This window comes from Anolis sagrei, chromosome 1 (genome assembly GCF_037176765.1).
Source record: "Anolis sagrei isolate rAnoSag1 chromosome 1, rAnoSag1.mat, whole genome shotgun sequence".
NCBI lineage: Eukaryota > Metazoa > Chordata > Lepidosauria > Squamata > Dactyloidae > Anolis > Anolis sagrei.
The window spans coordinates 303,172,462-303,180,719 of record NC_090021.1 but is presented as its reverse complement, the minus strand read 5'-3'; positions in this window follow the sequence as shown (position 1 = coordinate 303,180,719).

Below are 8,258 nucleotides of genomic sequence, written 5' to 3'. Positions count from 1 at the left end.
AAAAACAATAAAACAATATTATAAAATCCATACAAAACCATTTAAAAATATAAAAACCAATGTCTTCCTGTTAATCTCATTTTCCAATAGTATTGTCTAGGCCATTCCGTGTTTCGTTCTTTCATAGTTCCATGTTTATCTATTACACAGCATTTTCAAAGGCTTGTTCAAAGAGTCAGGTTTTTACTTTCAAAGAGCCAGGTCTTCTACTGAAATACTGTTAAATTTATGTCAGTTAAAATTGTTTTTCATTGTAAATATTGTATTGATCTTTCTTTCCTTGTTTTGCATTGCAATTGAGATATGTGCAGTTTGCATAGGAATTTGTTCATTTTCCCCCAATTAGTTCACACGAACACTCTCTATCCATCTGACACTGGCAAGGCCTGTCTGTCAAATTTTAAAATGCCATGTGTCAAAAGTTTGCCCATGTCTGATATATATAGAATGAACACACACACACACACACACACACTTACTTTACTTTACTTTACTTACTTACTTACTTACTTACTTACTTACTTACTTACTTACTTAGGCAATCCCTCATAGCTTGAAGATGATTGTCTTCCAGATGTGGTGTCTTGGTGGTGAGTCTATAGGTGGCTGTGGAGCACTATTCTTGATCCACGTGTTCTCCAGAAGTGAGGACATTGGTTTCTAGATGGAAGGTGGTCCTGGTCAGGGTTGGCTTGATGTGCTTTCTTCTCGGTGTGTTTCTCCATTCATGCCTCTTCAAATTCTGCAGCACTGCTAGTCACAGCTGACCTCCAGTAGAGCACTCAAGGGCTAGGGCTTCCCAGTTCTTGGTGTCTATGCTGCAGTTTTTAAGGTTGACTTTAAGCCCATCTTTAAATCTCTTTTCCTGTCCACCAACATTCCACACACACACACACACACACACACACACACACACAGAGAGCTTTCACATCAAAAGATTGGTCAAATTCATATATATGCTTTGTTTGTCTATCACAGAGTACAGAACCCCTAGTTCTCAAACTACTTTTGTGTAATTGTGAAATTGTGAAAGAACAAACAAGCAAAGCATTAGCTTGTTTCTGAACAAATCTCTGTGTGATTATATGCCTTTACAGAACCTTTAAGAGATAAAACCACCATAATGAATGCGCAGAAACAGTAAAAAAAATTGAATGCTGAGCCCTGATTAGTACATCCGTTTATTAAGCTAACACTGAATTACAGTATTGCTGAGGAAAAATGACAGCATAAGAGCACTAGATTGATACCCTCTGAAGGAAACAGTGATCCAAATTTGAAATGCCACTCTAAAAATGTAAAAAGTAACTTAATTAACAAGTAGCCCAATGGGATTTCTGTCTGTTCTGAACAATTTGACAATTCTCCCAATTTCAAAGGAATGTCAAAAAAAGATATTGAAGTGGAATCTGGTGAGTGGGGAGGTACAATGAGCAATCAAGTTAATATGTAGCAGAATAATTGCAAATGAATAATCCACAAAATTGTAAAAGAACCGAAATGCAGACTATAGGCATGGTGACTGTCAGATAAAATGATCTAGTTCTCCAAGGCTACAGTCTTATATCTGTGCTTAACTGTGAGTAGGTCCTATTGAACTCAATGGGACGTCTGAGCCATTTATGGAACTGTAATATAAAGTAAACTGAAGCTTTTTCATTTAGTTCTACTGACTTCATTACCAGCTCGGGTTGTTTTCTTTTTGCAGCACTGGTTTTTGCCCATTGGGTGGAACAGTTGTACAGAATGGTGTGATGAGAGTTTGTCCAAATGGTGTCCAACCAATAGTTTGTAGTCCCCGAGTGAGCCAAAGCCAAAACAGATATAAAACTGCACCTTCACACATGGATTTCTTATCCCTATTCTTTTAGTCCTTACTTTCTCACTGACCAAAGCATGAACACAATATAGGCAAAGCAATATACGTATAAGTCCAACAGATTTTGCCTGGAGAAACACAGACCTATGGCACTTGGATGGGAGTAAGCACCTCGATTAATAGGGTCTTAGTTCCAAGTAAAAATTCATAGGATTAGGCTATAAGTCTCTTCCACTGCAGTAAATCAGACAACGTATACTGTAAATATATAATCCAACCAAACAAAGCTATTAGTGGCAGGAGTCTCACAGATATACATACAGCCTGAAAAGCACCATGAAGGTAAATAGTGCTATAGGGCTGATAAAACTGCAAGAAGTGCATATATTGTTCCATTCAAGTGAAGATTTTAACCCTTAAGCATATTGATAAGAGTATATCATAGAGCAGGCATGGGCAAACTTTGGCCCTCCAGGTGTTTTGGACTTCAACTCCCACAATTCCTAACAGCCTACCAGCTGTTAGGAATTGTGGGAGTTGAAGTCCATAACACCAGGAGGGCCAAAATTTGCCCAAGCCTGTCATAGAGGGATTAGAAAAACTGAATTAAAATTGCATTTCCCCAATTTTCCTTTACATCTGAAATATATAATTTGATACAATCATGGTATAAAAGAAAACTTGCCAGTTTTGAGGATGGGGATAAGAACAATGGTTACAATATTTAAATCACTCCTTCAAAATACATTGTAACTATATGCATGTATATTTTTGAGCAACATTGTATATTTTTCTCTATTTCGGTTCCTCTTAGTGCCCTGTTAATGCAGAAACTGCATTTTCTTGGGCTAGATTTGAAGGACAAAGCTGGAAAACACTGGTTTTGTATTCTATAGATCTGGTTAAAAACAAAAGACAGAACATGTTGTTTTATCACAGTGTTTCTCAACTTGGGGGTTGGGACCCTGGGGGGGGGGGTCATGAGGGGGTATCAGGGGAGTCACCAAAGACCACCAGAAAGCATATATTTCTGATGGTCTTAGGAATCCCTTTGGCAGAGAAGGCTGAAGAGCTCTCCTCCTGTCCTTCTCTTCCTTTTTTTTTTCCTCCCACCAAAAGCCCTTCTCCGCTGTGATTGGCTGGCCTCTCAGCTGGCTTCTCAACCAAGGGGAAGGCTGTTTCTGAGACTCCAAGCAGGGAGGGAGGAGCAGGCATTCTTAATACATGACAGCATGGTACACATGTGTGGGCAAGGGAGAGCATGTGAGGTTGGCAAGAGGCTCACACCAGCAAGTCCCTTCAAGGCATGGGAGTTCTGTGTGGGAAGTTTGACCCAATTCTATCATTGGTGGAGTTCAGAATGTTCTTTGATTGTAGGTGAACTATAAATCCCAGCAATTACAACTCCCAAATGTCAAGATCTATTTTCTCCAAACTCTATCAGTGTTCATATTTGGGCATATTGAGTATTCGTGCTAAGTTTGATCCAGATCTATCATTGCACAGTGCTCTCTGGATGTAGGTGAAGTACAACTCCAAAACTCAATGCCCACCACACCCTTCCAGTATTTTCTGTTGGCCATGGGAGTTCTCTGTGCCAAGTTTGGTTCAATTCCATCTTTGGTGGAGTTCAGAATGCTCTTTGATTGTAGGTTAACTTTAAATCCCAGCAACTTAAACTCCCAAATAACAAAATAAATCTCCCCAACTCCATCAGTATTCAAATTTGGGTGTACAGGGTATTTGTGCCAAATTTGGTCCAGTGAATGAAAGTACATTCTGCATATTGGATATTTATATTACGATTCATAACAGTAGCAAGATTACAGTTATGAAGTAGCAATTAAAATAATTTTATGGGGGGGGGGGGGTCACCACAACATGAGGAACTGTATTGCGGGGTCACGGCATTAGGAAGGTTGAGAAACACTGTTTCATCAGATCACACATGTACAATTACAAAATAATTTGAGATCTTCACTTTAGCCATTAACGTTTATAAAACAACACTTTGCTGTTTCCCCAAGAATGTACAGCACTCTTTCTAAAAGACAGGAAACAAGGAATGAGGAAGAAAAGCTACAAGTATTTTGTTTCCCCTTTACGAAAGTACCTTGGGCAAATGCAACCTGTAAATAATTTTCCACTCAATTTTTGCTATTACCCAACATCTGAATAACTACCCAGACTTGGCATACATCACAAACTGTTTAGAAAGATAACCTTTTCCAAAGGTAGACATTTTCACAACACAGAAACAACAATATATTGCATAAAACAAACAACATAATGGTTCTTTACGTTCGTAAACAAGGAATCTAACACACTGAGTGAAGCAATTGGAGAGTGTATTACAACTTAAGAGAGCTGCTGACAGAAAAGTAGAGAAGGAGAAAACACAAACATATGTTGCTTGGTAATGAAAAACAAAGGGATGGGGCCGGTCTTTCCCACCCTTGTACCTTCCTTGTTTCTTCACAGTCCATTTTTGTGGTTTTTGAAAATAAAATCTACTCTTTTTTTGGTCCGATTTTTTGGTCAGAAGGAGTCGTTTGGCTTGACTCAAATTTGTAGTTCCCTTGTTTTCCAGCTCCTCTTTACTGCTTAGTGAAATAGGAAAGAAGCAGACAGATTCTATCATGGGTACCATTGCAAACTGCATGGATTCAGCAAGTCTACACATTATTATCATAAACAGATATCTGGGAGCTTTTTCCATGGCATTTTCACATCCAAATATTACCAACCATGAGGTGCTTTTCAGAGCCAAACCAAAGAACCCCCCCCCCCCCCCCAATAGCTTGTTTCGTATGTGAAGGCCTGCCCTATAGGATTTCCATAGGATCATCTACACCAGGCATGGGCAAACTTCGGCTCTCCAGGTGTTTTGGACTTCAACTCCCACAATTCCTAACAGCTGGTTGGCTGTTAGGAATTGTGGGAGTTTGAAGTCCAAAACACCTGGAGGGCCGAAGTTTGCCCATGCCTTATCTACACTGTAGAAATAATGCAGTTTGATACCACTTGAACTGCTATGGCTCAAGGCTATGGAATCATGAGAATTGTAGTTTGGTGGGCACCACCACCCCTTATGCCATATAAAACAACAACTTCCAATGATTACATAGCACTGAGCCATGGTAGTTCAAGTAGTATCAAACTGTGCTATTTCTACAGTGTAGATGCACTCCATGATCACCTAATAACTGATCCCTGGGCTAGATAAGATTTCTAACCAAACTAGGCAGCCTGTGTCATACTATGCCACCAATCCATCACATATTACTAATAAATAAGCACATAGATGCAGGCCTTGGAGGATACTTTGGAGGAGGATTGCAGCCTTCAGAATAAACCCAGGGTGCATCTGTACCATCAAATAAATGCAGCTTGGTCCCACTTGAAATGCTATGGCTCAATGCTCCTGGTAGTTATAATTTGGTGAGGCATGAGTAGTAAAGTAAAGATAAAGGTTTCCCCTGACATTAAGTCTACTTGGGTCTGACTCTAGGGAGTGGTGCTTATCTCCATTTCTAAGCCGAAGAGCCGGTGTTGTCCAAAGACAACATGTGGCCATGTGGCCAGCATGACTGCATGGAGTGCCGTTACCTTCCTGCTAGAGTGGTACCTATTGATCTACTCACATTTGCATGTTTTTGAACTGCTAGGTTGGCAGAAGCTGGGGCTAACACCGGGAGCTTACCCCGCTCCCTGGATTCGAACCGCTGACCTTTCAGTCAGGAAGTTCAGCAGCTCAGTGGTTTAATCCACTGTGCCACCTTGGGGCGGGGGTGGGGGAGGAATGAGTACTAAGTATTTAACAGAGATGGCTAAAAACCTTGCACAACTACAATTTCTAGGATTCCCTAGCACAGTGGTTCTCAACCTGGGGTTCCCAGATGTTTTGGCCTTCAACTCCCTGAAATCCTAACAGCTGGTAAGCTGGCTGGGATTTCTGGGAGTTGTAGGCCAAAAACATCAGGGGATCCCAGGTTGAGAACCACTGCTAGCATCAAGCCATGGCAGTTTAAGTGGGATCAACCTGCATTCATTCTACTATGTAGATGCACCCATATTCTCCATATCAGGAACCAGCATGAGTGTTATTATGCCTTGGAGTGTGTCCAGTGTTAGGGAATTCTAAGTTGGTGCTTTTCTTCTATGGGGGCATCTGTACTACAGTTTGGCATCACTTTAATTGCAATGGCTCAATGCTGTGGAATCCTTGGAGTTGCAGTTTGGTGAAGCACCTGCATTCTTTGGCAGAGGAGGCTTTCAAAGAATTACAAAACTGGATCGTGGTAGGTTTTTCGGGCTGTATGGCCATGTTCTAGAAGCATTCTCTCCTGGTGTTTCACTTGCATCTATGGCAGGCATCTTCAGAGCTTGTGAGGTCTGTTAGAAACTAGGAAAATTGGGTTTATATATCTGTGGAAGGTCCAGGGTGGGAGAAAGAACTCTTGTCTGTTGGAGCTAGGTGTGAATGTTTCAATTGGCCACCTTGATTAGCATTTGATGGCCTGACAGTTTTTAGATGTGGCTTGTTACTGCCTGGGGGAATCCTTTGTTGAAAGGTGATTAGCTGTCCCTGATTGAAACATTCACACCTCGCTCCAGCAGACAAGAGTTCTTTCTCCCACCCTGGACTTTCCACAGATATATAAACCCAATTTTCTTAGTTTCCAACAGATCTCACAACTAGGTTGTTGTAGGTTTTTTGGGGCTATATGACCATGTTTTAGAGGCATTCTCTCCTGACGTTTCGCCTGCATCTATGGCAAGCATCCTCAGAGGTTGTGAGGTCTCCCGGGATGCTTGCCATAGATGCAGGTGAAACGTCAGGAGATAATGCCACTAGAACATGGCCATATAGCCCCAAAAAACCTACAACAACCCAGTGATTCCAGCCATGAAAGCCTTCGACAAGACCTCACAACCTCCATTTTCCTAGTTTCCAATAGACCTCACAACCTCTGAGGCTGCCTGCCACAGATGCAGGCGAAACGTCAGGAGAGAATGCTTCTAGAACATGGCCGTACAGCCTGAAAAACCTACAACAACCCAGTGATTCCGGCCATGAAAGCCTTCGACAATATACTTGCAAAACTACAACTCCCAGGATTGCATAGCATCCAGCCAGGACAGTTAAAATGGTCTCAAACTACATTAATTCTACAGTGTAGAACTGAAAGTCAAGCTTTCAACCCTTCTTCATTAAGAAACAATGGCTGGAAAGGGGATTCTGGGCATTGTTTTCCCAAAAGATAACCTTGCCGGGCTCTGATGACAAGTAGAGGAGGGGAGGCTTTCTCCGACCAGGTTTCTCCTAGGTAACTATCAGCAAAGATTGCCTGGACTGCAGCCAAGTTCTTCGGGAGCCTTTCAACGAATCCTTTGGAGGCTCCCCAATGTTTTCCTTCCTGCCCCCTCCCCGCCCCTGGCACCGTCCACGTCAAACACCTCGCTGCCCGGGACAATCACCGCGCGGCTCTTGTCACCTGCTTTGTTTGCACACCTTGATGGCGAGGAGCCCGGGCCCAACGGCGCTGGAGGCCAGAGCTCGGCTCTCGACAGGCAGGCACCGAGGAGGGGGCGGGCCGCAGCCGAGGGCCAAAAGCTATTTATCTCGCTCTTATCAGCAGCCTGCTGTTGCTGCGAGATAACGACATCCCCGCCTCCCTTTCTTCCCGGACCGCTTTCCTTTCCTTTGGCAAACGAGCTGCCATTTCCTTCCCTTCTCTCCCCAGCCATGCTGAATGCCAAAGGGGAAAAAATCCTATTGGGGGGAGGCAGGGGGAGGAGTATGTGTGTCTGAGAGATGCTGGGACACATTTGTCGCGGTTGTGTGCGGATTTGTGCCTATTTATCCTCTCGCAGGGGTTTCTTGGCCTTCCCCTGGGACTGAGAGAGTGTGACCCGGCCAAGGTTGCCCAGGGAGAATCCGAACTTTCGTCTCTAGAGTCAAGATAATCCACCAGACCACATCTTAGGGCTCTCAAAAGTGGTGTCTAGGATTGCATCTATACCAAGCCTGGGCAAACTAGGGCCCTCCAGGTGTTTTGGACTTCAACTCCCACAATCCCTAACAGCCTCAGTGGCTGAGAGGGAAAATGAAAGGGCATGAGGCTGTTACGAATTGTGGGAGATGAAGTCCAAAACACCTAGAGGGCCCAAGTTTGCCCAGGCCTGAGCTATACTATAGAATCAAGGCAATTAGACATCACTTTAATTGCCATGGCTCAATGGTGTGGAATCCTGGGAGTTGTAGTTTCACAAGGTCTCTCACCTTCTCTGCCAAAGAGGAGTGGTGCTTCATCAGACAAGGCTAGAGACCTTGTCAAACTGAAACTCCCGGGGATTCCACAGCATTGAGCCATAGCACTTGAAGTGGGGTCAAGCTGCATTGATTCTGCATTGCTGTTGGGACTTGTAGGAGTTG